This window comes from Oenanthe melanoleuca, chromosome 2, assembly GCF_029582105.1.
Source record: "Oenanthe melanoleuca isolate GR-GAL-2019-014 chromosome 2, OMel1.0, whole genome shotgun sequence".
NCBI classification, from domain to species: domain Eukaryota; kingdom Metazoa; phylum Chordata; class Aves; order Passeriformes; family Muscicapidae; genus Oenanthe; species Oenanthe melanoleuca.
In genome coordinates, this window is record NC_079335.1 from 109,932,187 (window position 1) to 109,952,236 (window position 20,050).

At 38.1% G+C, this 20,050-nt stretch overlaps 1 long non-coding RNA gene across 1 annotated transcript in view; it reads left to right on the forward strand.

Annotated features, from left to right (window-relative positions):
* LOC130250116 (uncharacterized) overlaps positions 1-14,145 on the forward strand; it is a 32,901-nt gene extending 18,756 nt beyond the window's left edge. The window contains exon 3 of the long non-coding RNA XR_008839915.1: positions 14,088-14,145. This is a non-coding gene — a long non-coding RNA (uncharacterized LOC130250116). The remainder of the gene's footprint in view (positions 1-14,087) is intronic.
* Positions 14,146-20,050: the final 5,905 nt, after the last annotated feature.

A 20,050-nucleotide genomic window follows, 5' to 3' on the forward strand; every position in this document is an offset into this window, starting at 1 on the left:
CAGATAGCTTCAGTGTTAATATGGACTATATAAAGTACTAATAATTTTTATCCCAGTAATTACTCATAGTAGTGTCCAGAGTAAATCAGATCTAAGGTGTATCATCCTACCCTGAGCAGTAGCTAGTACTAGATATGTCAAAGAAACTGCAGGAAGTCTGGAAGTATATTGCCAGGGATTTGGTTGGCTGTGTAGAAGGGTATGCTTCCAAAAGCTGTAATTGCTGGTTGTTGAAATTATCTGTTGTGTAATATTTAACATTATAATTATAATTATAATTATATATAATTTTGCTTTGTGTGAAACATTTTCCTATTGCTGCTCTGAAATTGCCATTACATTTCCATTTCAGTGGATGCTCCCTTGTTCTTGTACTGAGAGCGTGTTATTTGTTATTGTGATTCTTTTTGTGTGCTCCCACTTAATTGCCTTCTGTCTAAGGCAAACATAGGAGAGTCTGTCAGTGTGTTTCTACTATTTTTTTATCTCAGTTAATTCTTCTGTCACCTTTTTGATAGGGGTAATTAAAATTGTGCAGTGTTCCGGATGACAAGAGATTTTTAGTTAACTAGGTTGCAATACATAGACATACATAATTTTATTTCTTTTCTATTACCATTGTACTTTGTGCATAGCCCACTAAGTGCTTGATTTTTCCAGTACTGTTTCTTCATGAATAATGGTCTTTTTTGATCTAGTAGAGAGTTTTTGAGTCTTTTTTCTGAGGTACAGTCAGTTTAGAACCCAGTAAAATGAGCAGTTCCAGTTATTTTCTTTAAAGAGTTCCAAAGAGACTTGCCAGCATTTGGTTTCATCTGCCATCGTGTTTTCTATTCACTCAACTTGCTTAAGACATTCAAAGTTTTTCACAGTTTCTCTGGTCTGCATCTACTTGAATAGTTTTGGAATGTCAGCAAAACACTTTCCAGATAGTTGATAAACAACAGATGCCCTGGGATCAGTGCCCTTGTGGCACACCACAGATAACCTCATGCCATAGCAAACCTTTTTTTTCTTATTACTTCACCATTTTTGATCTGTGTGACTACTCTGTCTCATCTGCCTTCTCCACTTTGCCCACTTAGCTTCTGTAGCTTCTCCTTAACAGTTTTGGACAAAGGACCAGAGAACTTCAAATGACATAATTTACGTCAACCCTCTCCTTTTACCTGCTTTACTACTGACTCATTTAAAGAAATTTTACAAATTAGCTCCTTTGCAGAGCTCACAATCTATAAATCTCATTTTATTCTAAGTATTTTAAAGGCAGCAATGCAAATAATTTACCAGTTATTGAAACCAAACTTTTGTTCTGGAAGTCACTGGATGACTGCCCACTCTTTCATCTAATTGTTTGTGCAACACTGACTGTCCCTCAGCCCTCGATCAATCCTGGCAGTCAATCCTGTTCTCCCACTCAGGACAGTAAAAACTGTGTGTAAAAATGTCCTGTCTTTCAGTATTGAATGTTTGCATAAGCACATAGTACTATCACATTTAATGCAATGAACACAACTGACCAGAGACATTGGGATATGCTGGTGTGATTGCATGTGTTAGCACTCACCTTTTACTTTCTTGATTTGAATCTCAGTTTACTCCATTTCTTCCCATATCATCATAACAACTTTATGCTTTTCTGAACTACCTGTACAAATGGTAACATGTCATAAGTTATGACAGGCAGGAATTTACATGTGCTGATTAGCAGCTGGGTCCAATACATTCAGCCACTTTCTTTCCTAAAATTTCTAATCCCAAACAAATCTCTCTGTGATTTGCTTCCTACTCTCTGCTCTTTCTGAAGGCCCTGCTGCCAGCTCGTCTCTTACAGCTCTAGTGCAGTAAGGTAATGTCCAGTCTCTCTTGACTATGGGGACGGGTCTAATCTGTCTGTAAGGGAGCCTTATGTACTGTATACCAACCAGGCTGTATTGACTTCATTGCTTTTAGATTAGTCTATAGCACCAGATGGCCTTCTGTCTTTTTGGCACTCTCACAAAATGGCCAGTCTTACTCTTCTGCTCCTGGGATGGTGAGTATTTGCACATGGGGGATGACGGCTGCATTCAGAAGTCTTCCCTTCTCTGCTAGATTGTTTTGGATTTAGAGCAGAGACCCCTGGTTGCTCAGGTAGCATATCCTGACCCAGTCTGCACCTTTTAGATAAAACAATTATGCTTCTTATAACAGTGGAAGACTCTAACTTGACTTTTCCACGACATCTGGAAACAAGCGCGTAGAGCTTTCTTTTCTCTCGGGACACATACCTAGATATACTGGAGCTCAGAAAAAGCAAAGGTGTTAGGAATGTGCAGTTAGCAAAACAAGGAGTAAAACTAGGAATAGTTTGTTGCAGACAGCTGGGGATCATTGAGCTTTGTGGGATTTGGTCTGATAGTTAATTATGAGAAGAGACAAATCTGCTGTTGAAAAGTGATTCTAGAATAAGTAGATTTATCCTCCTGAAGATCCTGTTGGAGTGGCCACTCCTATGACAGCTCCCACAGAACTCTAATTGCAGCTTCTGTCTAGGAACATAGAAGAGCAGCTCATGACATTCTTCCCTACGGCTGTCCAGCTGCAGCAGCAGCTCTTTGCTTTGTAGCTGTTAGCAGTTACAGCAGCAGGTTACAGCAACTTTGGGCATCTCTATTCCACAGAAGAAAGTGATCTTAGCTCTGAAGAGGACACTGCAATTATTTGTGACAATTATGGGCCATAATGGTGATGTGTTCTAAGTATGGTTCTCTAATCACAACTGCATGTTCTTTTGTAAATGTTGAACATTTCTCCCTACCCACTGAACTAGGGAGAGATGAACTCTAGCAAAGAAGATAAATGGGCTAAAAAGGTGGAGATATAATTTATGACAAGGAATTTGTAAAAATGTAGAAATAAGAGTGCAAACTTCAGTTTTCCCAGGAGGCAAGATCCTGAACTCTTGCACCTTGCCTCTTCAATGACCCTTACCTCAGCAGTCCTCCTTTTTCCAAAATGACCTCACACTCGTTTTCTGGTCACCTTCTTTAGAACCAAAGTGAGAAAATGAGATGGCATTAGCTCTATTAACATGTTTGGCCAAGTGAAACAGAGAGATGAGGAGTCAAGGCCTTGTCATCTGTGCTGAGTTGATGCAACAAGCTCTGCTGGAGTGCTCAGGTCTGAAGCAATACCTGGCTAGGAACAGTTAAAACTTTGTTGTCTGTTTCATGCACTATAGCTAATATGCATCATTTTGTGGCTTCCACAGTATATGACAAGACATATTATTTGCAGTGAGCTCCTCCTGTACAAGTGATCAACACACATTTCATTACAGAGCAAACAACTAGCATATCAAAAGTGAAGACCTGGTACTTCATGAATTCACTTTCCTTCATGGGTTTGTTTGTTTTTTTTTTCTGACTGTTCTTTTATCAATGTTTAGTCAAAAAATCTCTTTGCTGATTTTGTGGAGAGATAACTAATGAGGTCTGAGTGCTCAGTATATTAGCAGATAGCTCATCTTCTGTCTGGATGACTGTCCTTGTGAAACTCCCCTCTCCATTTGTGAATGATCTTGAGGAGTTTATACCAGAAAAATCAAAATTGTGGATTATTAAGCCTAACTTGTGGATTGCCTTATTTAAGCTTTTTAGGGGAAAAAAAATTAAAATAAATTTGTAGTTTTAGAAACATTTTCATATCACACAGGAGGCAATAGTTGATTTCTCAGTTGAGTTGTCTGAGATAATTCAAAAGCTTTTAGAAGGAAAACAATCCAGAGGACTGTCTAGCTGAATTAATCCATCATCATGCATGGGAATTTCAAAGTGGCCATGGGGTATACAACACCCAAGCAGGGGGAAGTAACTGTTCTTAAAAACTGCAGTCTCCACACAGTCAATGTCATCAGAACGTTTTTTCCTTGAGGGAAACAGCTTCGCAGAGAGACTGGTGTTCTAATGTTCTGAAAAGTTCACTGAGTTATTTCCCCTCTGTAGGGGCAAAGGTGCTGAAATAAATTTAATTTTACCTCTGTGTTTTCAAGTTCATTTGAACATAAATATTGCTGTTTACCCTTTTCTTTCTTTCTTTCTTTCTTTCTTTCTTTCTTTCTTTCTTTCTTTCTTTCTTTCTTTCTTTCTTCCTTCCTTCCTTCCTTCCTCCCTCCCTCCCTCCCTCTCTCACTCCCTCCCTCCCTCCCTCCCTTCCTTTCCTTCCTTTCCTTCCCTTCCTTCCCTTCCTTCCTCATGGTATATAAAACTTCTATACAACCTGGAAATTCTTCTCTTTCTAATGTGCAAATGCAACTGTTTTCAACTTGTTAAAACATGCCTCAGCTTAGATAGTGTTCCTGAAGAGCATACAAAAATAATTTGGAGCACTCTTCTGACCATGTGATCTTCGAAAATGGTCAGAATCCACAAATGAAACTCCAGGCTACACAGAAAAGTGGTCCTAACTCTCTTGATTATATGTTTGAATGCGCCCTAAACAAGTCTCCTTCTTCAACTGTGTGTAGAAACAAAAGCTACAGTAATCTCAAAAACAAACAAACCAACTAACTTATCAAACTTATTAAAAATATTATTAGCACAATTCAGCATATGCTTAACCCAAGTGTGGAGGGCAACTTCCCCCCTTGTCAGCAAGCAAGGATGTTAGTGTTTATGAGAGATTTTGGTACTGAGAGATAAGGGTTGGTACTGAGAGGCAAGGATATTACATGAAACTGATGTCCTACACTATTACTGTGAAAGTTTACTCATAGCAACCTAGACAAGAAATTCAGCAGAGACTCCTAAAGGATTACACTAAAAATCTGTGGAATAAATAAGAACATAATTTATTCTTCTGCTAATCAGGTTCTCCTCAGTAAATGTTCCTCTTGACTGACTGAGAGAAAAAGGGAACATGTTACCATGGTCTCCAAATCCCTATTGCTTAGCTGAGTACAGCACTGAGTTGAGAGGACAATGTTTGTGTGTTGTAAGATTATAGAAACTGTGTGCAGTGGAAGGCTGGATGTTAGCTGGGTGAGTGAGTAGACTCTGAGCACTAAAGCACTGATGTATGACAGTAGAACACAACACCAAAGTGATATCATATCACATGGGCTTCTCTAGACCAGAAAGACAACATAGGTTAGATAAAGTCAAACAGACAATGTTTTTTTGCTTGTTGTAACCTCCAAGGGAAGATGCCAGTTGAAGAGTTTTTTTTTAAATACTCACAAGCTGAGTTATTGATTAATGCTAGATATTCACCTCTTCAAAAGCACAGAGTTTTTGCCTAGTAGTAAGGAAAAATTAAATAAAAAGCCATTTTTCTCAAATCTATTTAAACAGATATTTTTAAGTACATTAGTAGTGTTCCTATGCCAAAATTTTCCTTGTTTTTTGAGCATTATGGCCAGCCAAGGATCACCATCAATAAGACTACTATCCCTATTTAGATGAACTGGCAAACATAAAACCCATCTGTGTGTTGTTTAACAGGTGCCATTTTAGATCCGTGGGGAGCAAAGCAAGCTTTGTACAGATGGACAGTTATTCATTGGACCCATGCTAGCAGTATTATATTTATTTAGCCACTGCCTGCCTACAAGCTCAATATTTGAAAGAGCCAGTGAAAAATATTTCTGGTGGAATATTTTCCTGAGAGGGAAATAGGAGGAGGAAGTAAAGGAAATTCCATTAAAAATTGTTGGCTTACACTCACCAACAGTCTCATTTTGATCAAGAAATGCAAGTTCTGGCGAGTGTTCTGGAATCACTTGCTGCAACCCAAAGGCTTTAATTATTAATAGAAATACTATTAAACAGTATACCTTTTGTAGAAAGGAAGGGAGTTCCTTCTGTTGCCAGCAATTGCATAAATTGAAATGGCTGGCAAATCACAACTACTATGCCAGGTAATGAAGGATCTTTTTCTCCACTTATGCCATCCCCTCCTCTTGTTTTTTAATTTTATGGATGACCTTGAGAATGGAGAGAAGGGTATATGAATATTTTCATTATTATGAATAATGAAGAAATACAGGAAAGAAACTTTAAAAATGCATTTTGCTATGTCTAGTGAAAAACAATTTGTTGGGCTGACTTGCACCAAAGAGGAATACCTTTTGCTGTGGAAAACACTGCAGAGATTCTGTGGGTTACTCTGAGTCTTCTGTGCATGTGATCCTCTTGATTGCAGACTCACAGAAATGCCTAAGGGACTAATGTAGTTTTTAATAACAGCCTGCTACTTGTTCTGTAGTTGATGCAGGAGCATGGGCATACAGACATTTTATGCTGCTTAAGCTTAGTAAAGGCATCTCCACATAAATGTCAGTAAGTCTCCAGCATGACAAGGCAAGCAGTAAGTTCTTGGACTAAGCCAGCTGAAGCTGTTATTAGCACTACCTGCAGTTAGCTGACTAGTGATTCAACCAGTAAGAAACAATCATTGTGGCATGGATGTTAAATATACCACCCTTTGTGTTGAAGAGTGGATAGGCTCACAAAACCTAACATTATTTGTTGTAAGACTTGCAGACTTTCCAACTCTCAAGCACTGTGTTTAGCTTCCTGGCTTTGGCCACCTTTTCTCTCAACATGGCTTTTACATATTTGGTGTTAAAAACTGGCTTATGAGCCCTTGGTAACAGGGGACATAACAAGGTATTTATGTTATCCATTATTGCTTTTAAAATAGTCATAATTTCTTCAGGTTGATTAAATTTTAAGATATGATCAAAAAATCATGATGACAGCAATTAAACTTGAACACAAAGCAAATTGAACTGGACAAAATTATCGTTTCTGTTACTACAATTTAAGTATAAATACTACTAAAAAAAAGTTTTAAGTACTGAGATAAAACGAAAGGACCAACTTTTGCCAATTTTATATTATTTCTCTAGAGCTGAAGAATGGTTGAGTTGGAAGAAATCTTTAAAGATCATCTAATCCAACTCTGTGCCATGGGCAAGGGACATCTTTCACTAGATCAAATGCTATAAAGCCCAGTTCAGCCTGGCTGAATGCTTGCAAGCATGGAGGATCCATAGTTTCTATTCTGCTACAGTGTCTTATCACCCTCATTGTAAAATATTTCTTCCTTATCTGAGTCTATGTTTGTTAAACTACTGCCCCTTGACCTAGCACTACATGCCTTGGTAAAGATTCCCTGTCCATCTTTCTTACAAGCCCTCTTTATATATTCAAAGACCACGATAAGGTCTCTCCAGAGCCACCTCTTCTCGAGGTGGAACAAACTAAACTCTGAGCCTTTTGTCACAGCCCTCTGGCCATTTCCATGGCCATGCTCTGGGACTCTCTCCCACAGGTTGCTGCCATTCCTGTGCTGGGGACCCCAGAGCTGGATGCTGGTGAGATCTCATGGGAGCAGAGCACAGAGGGAGAACCACTCCCTAGAGTTCTTGGCCACCTTCAGATGTAGCTCAGGATGCAATTGGCTTTCTGGGCTGTAGGCACACATTATCATCTCATGTCCAGTTTTTCTCAGAATTTTTTGTTGTGCAAATGTAGCATCCTGGTGATTTGGAAAAGATATATTCTGCATCTACATCAGGTTGTATACAGTTTATAGACATAATGCATGTGGGCAAAAAAAGAGAAAAAAAAACAAAAACCTGAAAATTACCCCAAACTCCTTAAAAACTCCAAACTCTTAAAAAAAAAAAAAAAAAAAAAGAGGGAGAAGAACATCAAGCCACACTAGAAAAGAAATGGCATAATATTCACTCCCAGAACAAAGCACTCAGGATTAAGTTGTGAAAGTCTTGAAAGTCTCTAAGAAAATGCAGTTCCATCATGTAGTCCAGTCACTGGTGTGTATGGAGAGGGTATACTCTTAGCATGCATGGGCAAATCATGCCTATGCTTTATTCCAGAGTTTTACAGAGTTTTAAAGAAGATCCTGGTCAGAATTACAGCTATTTGTACAGGTCTGACTGTTAAGAATGCAAATCAGGCTTTGTCATAGGCCAGTGAGGCAGAGCAAGAAGTGGAAAATCAGGGGCAACTCATGTTATGTTTTAGAACAATAATTTCTGAAAGTATCTGTGAAGACTTTGGCTGTTGCTATCAAGTTTCTGAAATTGCCCTACTGGGCTTTTCTAAAATATATGCATTCATTGATCAAAGACAGAAAGAGAAAGTTGAACAGCACTAAAACAACATTGTTACTACTATAGTTCAGTTTCAATTATGTTAGTCATTGCTTTTACTTTGGGCTTTTCTATGGAATTCTGATCTGCCAAGGATCATGCCCAAAATGCAGATAAAAGATGGATAGACATGAAAACATATTTTCATGTAGTTCTGTCTTCCTCAGAGCTAGGAGTATTGTTGCTTCATACCAACATCAGCACCATAGCTTGGCTCTGCTCTCACCTGCTTTTGCCAACTGCTCTCCTACTCAGAGTTCTTCTCCTATTTCCTAGTGAACATCATCCACACAGTCCTATTTCTTTGTTGTTCATCAGTCAGACATATCCTTCTGTGCATGTGTTGGGGGAGTCCTTTCTCCTGCTCCCCCTCCTGGAAGGTGTGAGAGAGCCCTGACATGCTAAATACTCCTCTTAATTTCTTTTTTCCAGGGCCTACTTGGCTTCCTTTTCCTTTGGAGACCATATGAGGTTTTTTCAATATGCTCCATTGTATTTTATATCTAAGTTCACTTCTGATTTTGTATTATGAGTTCATTTGTTTTCTTTGAGTCTGCTAAGTGCAGCTAGTCTGTGCATGGCTCATTACATTACTTATAAACAGCCACAGCCAAACCACTGCCAGAAGACCCTGCTGAAGAAGTGGTGTTTTTCTTGCTTGTTCTCTTGCTCAAGGAAAGTAATTGAGTTTGTATAATTCATGTTTCAAATTCATCCAATAAAAAAAGGAGATTCTTCAACCTGGTTTTTTTTCATCCCCAAAGTGTGAAAATTAGATTTATCAGTTATTAACTTGTTTATTTTTTTAAGGTATCTAGCTTTGTGTCACTGTTGATTTCACTATTTGCAAACTGGCTTTGTCATTTTATTGATAGCACTTGAGTGAAGAACTCTCTGATAATATATGCAAACTCACAGCTCTCAACAAGCTTTACAGCACCGTTAATGAGGGGATTAACAAGAGCACTGCAATGTATTTAACCTGCGGCACTAGCTCTGTTTCAATAAGACTTCAACAGCCTATTAAATGGAGTGGGGGCTCAATTAACCCAGACAAAGGCCACTCTACAGAACATGGCAGGGAGGACCACAGTTAGCATCTGCCTAAGCAGCTTGTTCCGAGCTGGAAATAAAGAGGGTGACATGTTCTCGCCCCGAGCTATGATATAACTGAAATGGTGATTCTAGTTCATCTGCGCTGACTGAATAGGTGCCGGCATTGAAACCCACCACTATCTCGCCATATGACAGTTTGTAAAATCCGAGTGCACTCAACGGTCACCCAGAGCCTCCTGCCTGCCAGCACCGAGGTATTGTTCCCAGGGAGCTTTCCCCAGCACAAGGATGCACTGCCGGCACTGTGTTACCTTCGGACAGTCAGGGGACATCACGTCAGTGCATCTTTCAGGGAATGTTTTAACAATCTCCTGCCAGAGAGGGATTCGGCACAGAGGTGTTACTGGTCTTTGTGTAATCTGATTATTCCATTGGAGGTTAAAATAAGAATGGGAAAATGACACATAAGCAGGGTGGGAGAGGAACAAATTTTTTTTAGAAATGTGAGTCTACAACAGCAGCACATCTGCATTTCTCAGTTCTTGGTTAAAAAGATTTGTTTTAAAAGATGTTAGTCATATTTATGGTTAAACTTGTGTTGACAATGCTTTAATGGGTAAAGTTCTAATTCTTCCCTTGGGTTTGAGAAGCGAAGAAAGGATTTTTTTTTTTTTCCTAGGAAAGATCTATCTGCAGAAATTAGCTACTATTTATTTGGTAATCTAGGCTTAGGTTTCTCAATAGATGTTGTTGCAGACCACAGGTCTTTATCAAGAAATAGTCACTGATGGAAGAATGGCATTAAGGTGGTGTTATGTACGCTGGTGTTAAGAATCTAGAGATCATGTTGCAATCATTTGCAAGATAATTGGAAATACTCGAGCACAGCTTTTTTTCCCTATGTTAAAAAGTAGAAAATGACACAATTTTTAGCTAACAACCAATCAAAAAATGCAAGAATAATAATGTCTACTGCAAAATTTGTTAGATAGACAAAAAATATAGGGGATATGAATTAAAACCTAGATTAATTGTAAATCCTTTCAGAAAACACAACTCTGCTCAAAAGGGTTTGACAGTTTTCTTTCATTTTCTCTCTTCCTTGAACACTGTTATGTGTTCATTAGAAAAACATGTGCTCATGAGTGTATACCAAGCAACAATCCTAACACTATAATCTGGTGGCAAGGGCTAATAAATAAACTTGCACTGTTAGCAGAATAGATGGAGGAGCTAGGTCTGCTGAAATAATGTGGAAGAACTGTATGGGCTCTGTTGAGTGCATGAGTGAGTCTAAGTCCATGGCTTACCTGAAAATAAATGTATATAAATAATTTCCCAGTTAAAGAATCCAAACTGCATCTGTTTTCTATAGGTATTAAGCATGTGGATTCATCTGATTTTCAGTGATAAACATGTATAATGCTTTCTTCCAGGACCTTTTATTCTAGTGATCAGTACATTTGTTTTTATGTGACATTCAAGGCCAACAAACCATAAGAATCCTTCCCTTCTATACAAGTCACTTCCAGGTTTATGTGAAGTCTTAGATCTCAAGCCTTCCAAGGCAGAAAACATCTGCATTTCTAATGCAGAAAAAAAACAAAAGACACTTTTTTGTATCCCCTCCAGAGATAATTAAGAGAAACAAAAGAGCAGAAACCCAATTACTTTTGCTTTGAGGTCAACTTTAAGTATTTCTGATTATCATAGTAAGGACACGTGCTGCTAATTTTATACTTTTATGTAGAGGCTAATTTTCTTTCCTTGGATCCATATGTTATTATGGTTTGAGGATAAAATAGGTGAATTACCATAGCAATGTATTGATTTCCAGCAGGGAAAAATAAAGGGAAGTTATTAAATGAATGCTGTCTTTCTGCTGGGATGCTGGGGTGTATTTGCTTTACCTTTTTAAGTCTAACCTGAGGTTAATAGGGCATTATTACCTCTAATCACATCTAACTAGACATGCCTCATTGGTAGAATACATGCATTATTGAAAGTTCTAGAGGCAATGTTGTTATTTTTTAAAAGAGGAGGGAAAATTGGAACAAATTATGTGGTCAAATAATTAGGAACTGCATCAGGCCTTCAGCATGCATGTTAGGTAGTTTCTGTAGACTTGGGTGTACCTTCTTAAAATTTATTTTGATTCCTTCAGCCTTTGGCACAGAAAGGTCCCTGTTGTGCTGGAAATGGTGCAAGCATATGGAAATCAGGATACAGGACAATGAGCATAGAGGATGTGATGCTGCTGCTGTTAGCAATGGTCTAATCCAATAGGGCAATTTTTGATTTCTTTTTCCTATCCAGTGACAGCTTTCCTTTTCTCCAAAAGTGACAACAGCAGGCTCTATTTGGGAACAGCATGCAACCCTAGCTACTTTGTAGTCCTTTCCTCCTGCATTTTCCCACCATCCACAGCTGCTGGATAAGGGATGTTAGAGAATGCATCATGCCTATCAATGTTAGTGTCTGCTTATGGATCTGTTGTCCACGTACTTTTTCAGACCTCTTTTAACCTGATGATACCTTCTGCATCTACGACTGCCAGAGGTTCATTCCCATGGGTTAAAACCAAACTAACTACTTAAAAAATAATTTCTAGGTGGGTCACCTATTTGTTGTGCAACCCCTCGTTCGAATAGTTTGGAACTTGCTGTGTAACCACTCACCTTGTCCATTGCTATTGTCAGTTTCTAAACCTGTCCTCTCAGTCATCTGCTGTCCAACTTGGAGTTCCATCCAGTTTAGTCTCTCACAAAGGAGAAACTCTCTCTCCTTAATGATTTTGCTTGCTGTTCTCCATACTTTCTTAGCTTTGTTCTGTCATTTTTTTAGGCACATAGTACTTAAATAAATTTTTGCTTATCATGTGCATCATTCTCTACTCATTCTTTCCTTTTAAATCATGTCATTGAATGATAATAATGATTTAACTGCAAGACAATAATACATTAGGCAAAATGATATAAGAGGAGAAAAAATTGCTCCTCTTCCAAACGATTTTTTTTTTGTCTTTAGGAAAAACATACACCATGTACAAGCAGCAGATAGATCTTTGCTCCCTGTCAGTGCCTTACAGATATGCTGGCTTTCAGCCAGGCCAAGTTAACTGGAATTCAATTAGCATCTTTGACACTTCTAAGCAGTTATTTTTCTACTTTTATTGGCAACTGATTCCCTGTGAGTTTAGCTGCACAAGAATGAAGACGTCTGTTAATTTTTCAACTTAATGAATGGCTTTCAGGAGAGGACAAAAATCAATGTAGTATTGGAGGTTGAAGTGTGAACAGGAAATGAGTTTGTGTATGACAAACAGCAATATTTTAGAATGTAAATAATATACATATAATATATAAATATAAATAATATAAATAATAGGAATAGCCATTAGGAAATCCATCAAGTTCTCTGCTAAGGAAAGATATCGACAGTGTTTGACTTGAATTCATACTGAGTGTTACAGAATGGAAGCAAAATTATGTGGAAAGAGGATGAAAGCAAAATTATAATGGGCAGTTGAAAGAAAGTACACAAAAAATCCCCAGTTCATCAAGATATATCTAACAGACAATTTATCCATACAATTAAGAATTATGGTTTGTGGAATCAAACCCACATTCTCTTGTTTCTAGATCCTCAGGTGAAAATTGTTTCCTTCAAAGGACCACCAAACCTGGTGAGAGGTTAGATTGTGCAGCTTTTGACTGTCACAATAAACCAGGAGTTCAGGAAGAGACTGAGAAGCATCTGAGCAAATAAAATGAACATCTTTCTGGGATACTTGGATAGCTGCCAACTCACACATTAAGCTCTGTTTTCCAAACCAATTGTTCTGTTGTTTCAAGTGAGAATAGTCTTCATCCTCTGCCTGGACTTCTTGTTTTTCACAAAATGAATTTACCAGCCTAAACATGTGGGAGGTGTTTTTGTTGTTGTTGTTTGGGTTTTTTTTCCATAATTTCTTGATGTTTACAATGGTATATGCATTGATATAATTTATATAAGCATGAGAAGATGATGCTAGGTAAGCATTACAGAGCTCCTGGAAGACACTCAGGAAATGCAGTTTGATCACTCTTTTTACTTTTTTTTTTTGTTGCTTTTGTTTATTATAGTTTGCAACAGACAAAACAGCTATTAATTATTAGTGAATATTTATAACTCTGGACTCTGTTTCAAGGCTAAATACTGCTAAATGCTGCTAAATCTATAATATAAATGACTGCCCAGAATTAAAGCTATTAGCCAGTATGAAAGCTGTAATTATACCATTATTGTTCATGCCCTGGAAAATATTGTAACAGATGCCAAATATGGAATTAGGTACATGCTAGTAAAGCCTCACTTATGAATGGTTTTCAAATGCTGTAAATTATTTTCTGATTATCAAAAGGATACACATATGAGAAAATGTGTGAATTTGTACAGAGCTTGAGTTTTTCAGCCAAATCAGAAATATGGAAAGTGCTTTACTAGATCAGACCTACAGTTAGAGCACAACATCCAGTGCCTGACAGTGAATGACACTAAGGTGTGTATTATTCTCTAATAATTAAGTTCTAGTGAACCAGGTTTAGAATTTCTTCAGGAATTTTATGGTTGGTTATGATACATATATGGATTCTCTTGATATCTCTATAATGAAGTCCAATCCACAATTTCATCATCTTGTGTTCTTGGTTTCTTGGCTTCCCATGACAGTTCTATAGTCCAGCTAGAACTTTTGTGGAAAAAAATTCCTCAAATTTTTTTAGTATCTTCCGATGTAAATGAATATTCAACTTATCCTTGTAGAGTGGAACTCTCCTGTACTGTGCATTTTTTAAATACAGTCCCATTTTAATTCTCTCTTTTCCTGAAGGAAACAAGGACCTGAATGCCAAATAGGTAGTTTCCTGTACTTCTGAATATTGCCTCCCTGCAGGTAAGCAGGATAAATTAATTAGGCGAGTGTGTCATAGTTATTTCTGTGATTCTAATCACTGAATTTAGTTCGGATTTTGTCAATTATTCTCATAGTTATAGAGAGTTTATGTCAACAGGAGCTAGAATGATGATGATTGGCCTTTCCTTTTGTGTTTTTATTGGATCTGAAAAACTGAGATGGAAGAGGAGCAAGAAATATGTTCTTCCTCTCAGCTTCATCAAACTACTTATGATCTTTTGTCCTTATTGAACCTCTATCCATTTTTTTCTTCAGAAAAATTTTTGAGTATTTGAAAACATGACAGTTCTCAATATTTATGAGATGTGAGATCTGTTGTACTTATGATCACAAAATTATTTTAATTCTTTTAGCCAATTGAATGTGAGAACAAATGCTATCCTATGTGCATTCAAGTTAATACCTTAATGAACTTGGGAGCACTGAACATACTAACAATAAAAATTAGTAAATCACATCCAGCAATTACCTCAGGTAATCTGATGGAGTTGTTGCAAGTTGATCCACTGATTTTTGGTGTTTTCTACACATGTATAGACAGATACATTGGAAATATCTGTGTTTCTTAAACTTGTAGATGGTAATATTCATTCTGTAAGTTTTGTGCAAAACAATAGCCGTTAGTCTTTTGGTTGCCTCTTCTTTTGTGGGTGCCATGTCATGGCCCAGTTACAGATGAGCATTACTTGCTGGAATGGGCCCTGACTCCGTTGGGCTAAGCCAAATCCTCCACTGTTTTTGGGTTCACACACTGCAGCTTGACATGAGGGAAAAGAGGATATAAGCAACTACAGGAGAGAAAGTGAGAGAAGGAAACTTCTGTGATGGAACTGGTCATCTCAGACTGTTTGTGGAGGGAAATTTGCTCAGTTTTGGTACATTTTACTTTGTTCGGCTGAACTGACTGCACTGTTGCTATGAATATTGCTGCATTCTCTGGCTTTCTATGTTGCCTGCACTGCTGGTGAGAAGTGGAATCTTACTTTTTTCAAAGGGCTGTCCTGTGGATTAAATCTGTGCACAGGCTTTTAGATGCAACAGCTTAGCACTTGGATTTGAACTGAAAAAATACAGTTGCTACTTCTTTCATTGTAGATAAATTTTCTTCACTCCTGTAGAAAGATGTTGGGGTAACTATTACATAGGTAGTTGTATATATGTTTTCTCCAATTATTTCTTTCTGGAAAAATGGATTTGCCCATCTGTGCTGGCCCCAGATACCCTCTCAATCCCCCTGGAACTGCTCACTGCCAGGGTGATTTTAAGTGAGATGTCAGAAAGTTAGCTTACAAGTTCTTGAATTTGAGTAGTTGAAGAGGGGAGGATGGGCATGGTAGGAGGGGATGGTGTTGGTTTTCTTTCAGAGGGGGATGTTTGTGGTTTTGTTTGTTTGTTTGTGATTTTTGGTAGGGGAAGTTATTTTAATTTTGATTTGTGGGTGTTTTTTGTTTTATTTTAGTTTTTGCTTACATATATATCCACTCTTTTTTACCAAGGAACATCTGTCCCTATAAACATCTCAGTAAGGCAGGGATCTCAATGATTCTGGTGAAAAGATCAGTAGTGACTTTAATAGAGTGTGGTTAAAGATCTGTGTGTGGAACACTCTAATAGGCTTCAGCTCATGTTAATATAGGGGCTTTATTCTTCTTTTAAAGACATTAAATTCATCCCTGTGGACTGTACTTTAAAACCTGATACCATAAAGGAGGCTTGTACTGGATACAGCCTCTGCATCATGCCCAAGCTTTTAGCTGAAGACAGATTTCTGAAGACAAAAAGCTGATTTTCTCTGTCTGCCTTTTGCTGTGCTCAGTCCTTTCTGTCAGTTGTAAATAAAGGAAGAAAGGACTTTTCTAGATATTAATTTAATCAAGTTAACTATAGCACTCTTTCTGCTAAGAGGAAATTGTAGTATTTATTTGACTCAAAAGTGAATGACAAAGGTAAAAATACAAAGTAAACAGAATTACTTTTTTTTTTTTCTTTTGTATTTGTGACAAGAGATGTGACTGGACCATCATAATCTTAAGAACACTGAAATACAGACCATAACACTAGTTTTCATACCCTTTTAGCCTTTCTGGGTGGGGAAATGCAGATGTTATTTCCCTGTCATCAAGGGACAATAGACTGACACTTCATAATGTTAAGACAAGTCTGTCAGACCCTACTGGAAATAATGAAGTTTGACAGTTCCTAAGTTAATACTGCAAATACCAATCCTGTAAATTTCAATTAGCCCTGACAGCACTAGGGCTTAACTTGATGTTTATGTGAAGTGGTATGTTGGTAGCTTTCCTTCACACTTATGAGGAAAAGGATCTCTCTCTCCTCCCCTCTCTCTCCCTCCCTCCCTGCCCCCTCTCTCTCTGACATACACACACACAGAGCAGGGTTCAGCCTTCCCCCTATTCATCCTATTTCTTGAGGTGTCATGATGATACTTCAAGTGTCTCAGACTGTCTTTGTGTGGACACACTTAGGAACCCAGCTATTCAGAACATATGTATTAAGAACGGGTGCCTAAAACTTGACACAAAATGTTCCAACTTTAGCATAAAAAATTTTCACAAACACTCCACTACCTGAGCTCTGTGCAGTCCTGGTAAAGGCAAGACACCAAACCTGATGCACACCTTCCTGCATAATGCTGGTTCTGGTGTAGTCCTACTGTTGCCTTCTTCTGAGGAAAATGCAGCTTTGCCTGGGAGCAGCTTTGCCAGTAACGATGCTTGGTCGCCCCTCTCATTTTCCTTGCGGTAGGTACTTGTGTGATACAATGTGATCACAGCTGTGCACCCACTTGGTTTAGATCAATATTGATGTTCACCCCGACTTCTATCAGCAAAACACCTCTTTTTGCTACATCTCATGCCAGTTCCCTGAATGAAGCAAGCTTTTGCAGGCAAGTACTTTTTTAACTGTCTGTGCTAGCACTCTTGCTGACATTAGCGATGCTGCACGAAAATCACACCTCTAACCAACTCTGTGCTACACACTGCTTTACCAGCAAAAGTTTCTAATGCCATCCTGCTGTCATGTAGCCCTCCATGTCAATTTGGTGCTAAATATAGGTGTTATGTGTGAAAATTTTGGCCTACCTGCTGTTCTTAAGAGAAGTCAACAATCAGCCCTGGTTGGGCAGAGATTCCTCTAGCAAAGTGCAAATGTTGCCAACAAAAAGCCATCATATCTATGCTTGAGATGACCACAGGTATTATTTTTTTAAACAAGTAAATGTGACACATACAAAAGTGCAGGACAAATAGTGTGTAGATGGGCTTAGAAGGCACTGAGCAGTGAAATTCTGTCAGTGGCTTCCTTGTTAGCTATCAGGACAGAAATTTTGTGCATGGAACTCACCAGGACTGACTTCCCTCTGCTCCCACTGAGACTAGTGGGAGATGGTGTTGAGTACATTGGACAAAAGAATAATAGCTCTAGGGCTGAGTTCTCTCTGAGCAATTAAAATAGCAAAAATATATGTTAAATATAGTAAGAGCCTGAAAAGGACACCAAATTTTTTAATTCTGTTATAACACTGAAGCTGATCTGTTGGCACCCTTTCCATCCTGCACCAGCTCTGGTTCTCTCTTGATCCTATACTGCAGTGGTTGTACTTGCTGAACCAATAGATGATTATGCAACAAAAGTGTGAACAATTTAATGTTAAATTTGCTCCAGAGCTGCAGCTGTAGAGTGGAAGTCTAAGGCTGGCAGAAGTGATATGGCATTGGAATGTACTGGTAGGAGTAGAGCAAGAGGGAAGAAGATCTCTCCTTTCAGCTGAGAGCATCTCAGACATGAGATTTGCCCATATTTTCAGCAATCTTGTATTTAATTCTGCTCAATTCTTATTTCAGCATTCTTATTTCTTATTTCATGCAATCTTAGCAGCCACAAGCTCAGGAAGATATGCTTAAAATTTTATGATAATGCAATAAATCTAGGCTATGTTATGTTTTTCACAGGTCTTGGGCACCAAATGCAGCTGCCACAGGAAAGATACTTGAGTTGTTCAGCAAGTTGAATTTTTATCATGCTAAAAATATTGCCATTCTAGAATGATTTCTACATGGACATAAGATAATCAGAAAGATATAGTGTTAAGGAACAAATTCTGAAAAGCCAGACATTTGACTAAGTGGAAAATGTAAAAAATTTGGATTTGAAATGAAGTTATGTTAAAAAAAATAATTGTAAGGCTAACATGGAGCATTTTCTCATTTCAATCTACTGAGTTGGAAAGGTGGAAAAAATTATGGGAAATCACTTCTTGCCTGTGAAAACTGTGAAAGAAATGCATTCCTCTAATGGGAAAAAATCAAATTTCTTAAATATTGCTGTAGATATTCATTGTGGCATTCTGTGTATGCTTTAATTGATCCTACAGTCTGTCTGTCTTGTATCCTTCCGTTCTTCCTCTTCCCACCTCCCTTGTTACTTGTTAGGTGATTTACTTAACACTTTGCAAGTGGCTCTTCTGTGCTATGCATATTCAATTTATCAGAGCTTCTTAGAGCAGGTGTCCTCAGGAGAGGAAGTCTTTTTCCTTCCTGGCCACACTTTCTCTATACAAACAGCAAACTGCAGTAATTGTCTCAAGAATTTAGAGAGTCCGACAGCAAAGGAGAAGGTCCTCTTTTTTTGCCTTGTCTGGCAAGGGTGCTGATTCACTTCAGAGAGCTAGTTCCTCTTCAGAAGTAAGAAAATTAAAGTACCTCACTGGAAATAAGGAAAGAGGTTATTTTTCCTTGCTTTTTGATTGGGGTCTCCTACTGTCCTTGAAGTCTTTAAGATACATTTCATTTAAGAATCAAATTTTTGGGAGGGCACAGTCCTGTTACAGTTTTGCTCTGCTGAATTATTGAAGGCTTTATAATACTTCAGTGGGATAAAACAAAACCAACAATGGATACAGTGCACAGTCCTACCTCTTTTGTATTTTCACTGCTGTTTTCATGTGTCTCACATCCCATCCCCATTTTTGCAGACTGCTTTCAGGAAGAAACGACCATCAGACAGTGAAATCATGTTAAAGTATGAGGGGAGTGTTCAAGTCAGAAAATTTCCCTCTATTTGCTTTCACCATTTCAAAGGTTTTTGAGTCTTTTGATCAGCACTACGGTGCTTTGCAGTGCCACTATTTTTTAATTACTCTTCCATGTTTAATTACTCTTTTCATGTGCTTTAGCTTCTATCTATGGCATGGCATAATGGAACACGTGGCAAAATAACTCCTGTAGATTCCTGGCTCAGAAAAGCTTAATCTTCTACTGTTTGGTTCCAAAGAGTCCAGTGAGTAATCTTGTGTGAAAGCAAAAGTCTCTGTAGCTTACTTAGGAGTTCTGACATAGTTTAACTTTAGTTTAACTGTGGTGTCATCCAATTCAAAGCTTTTACACTTGTAGATATTTACATAGCACAGGAATTAGTTTTTTCTCTCATTTCCCTTTCTCTTTTTCCTTCAATGATACATTTTCATGAAAAGCTAGCATGATGGAAATCTGTTGCAAACTTCACACTGCAACATTGGCTTTCTTTTCATGCAAGAATACTTTTGTACAAAATAAATCTAACAGGTGGAGGACAAGCCTGGAATATCTTATATTTTAATTTTATGAGAAGTCTCTGGTATCCCAAATCCCATATATACCCACTTTCCAAATCATTTCAGGTACTTGTTAGTACCCCATAGTTAGCCTCCTGAGCTATTCTTTGGTTTGTTCAGCTCAGTGTCCCCTCAGTTTAGGCACCAAAAAGCCAGACACTTCACAATGATGCTTTGAGAACACTACAGTGCAAAATGTCTGTGCATGTGCTCAGCTTGGGACAGAAGGAGTTTGATTCTGCAAAGCAATGAATGCTGCTCCTGA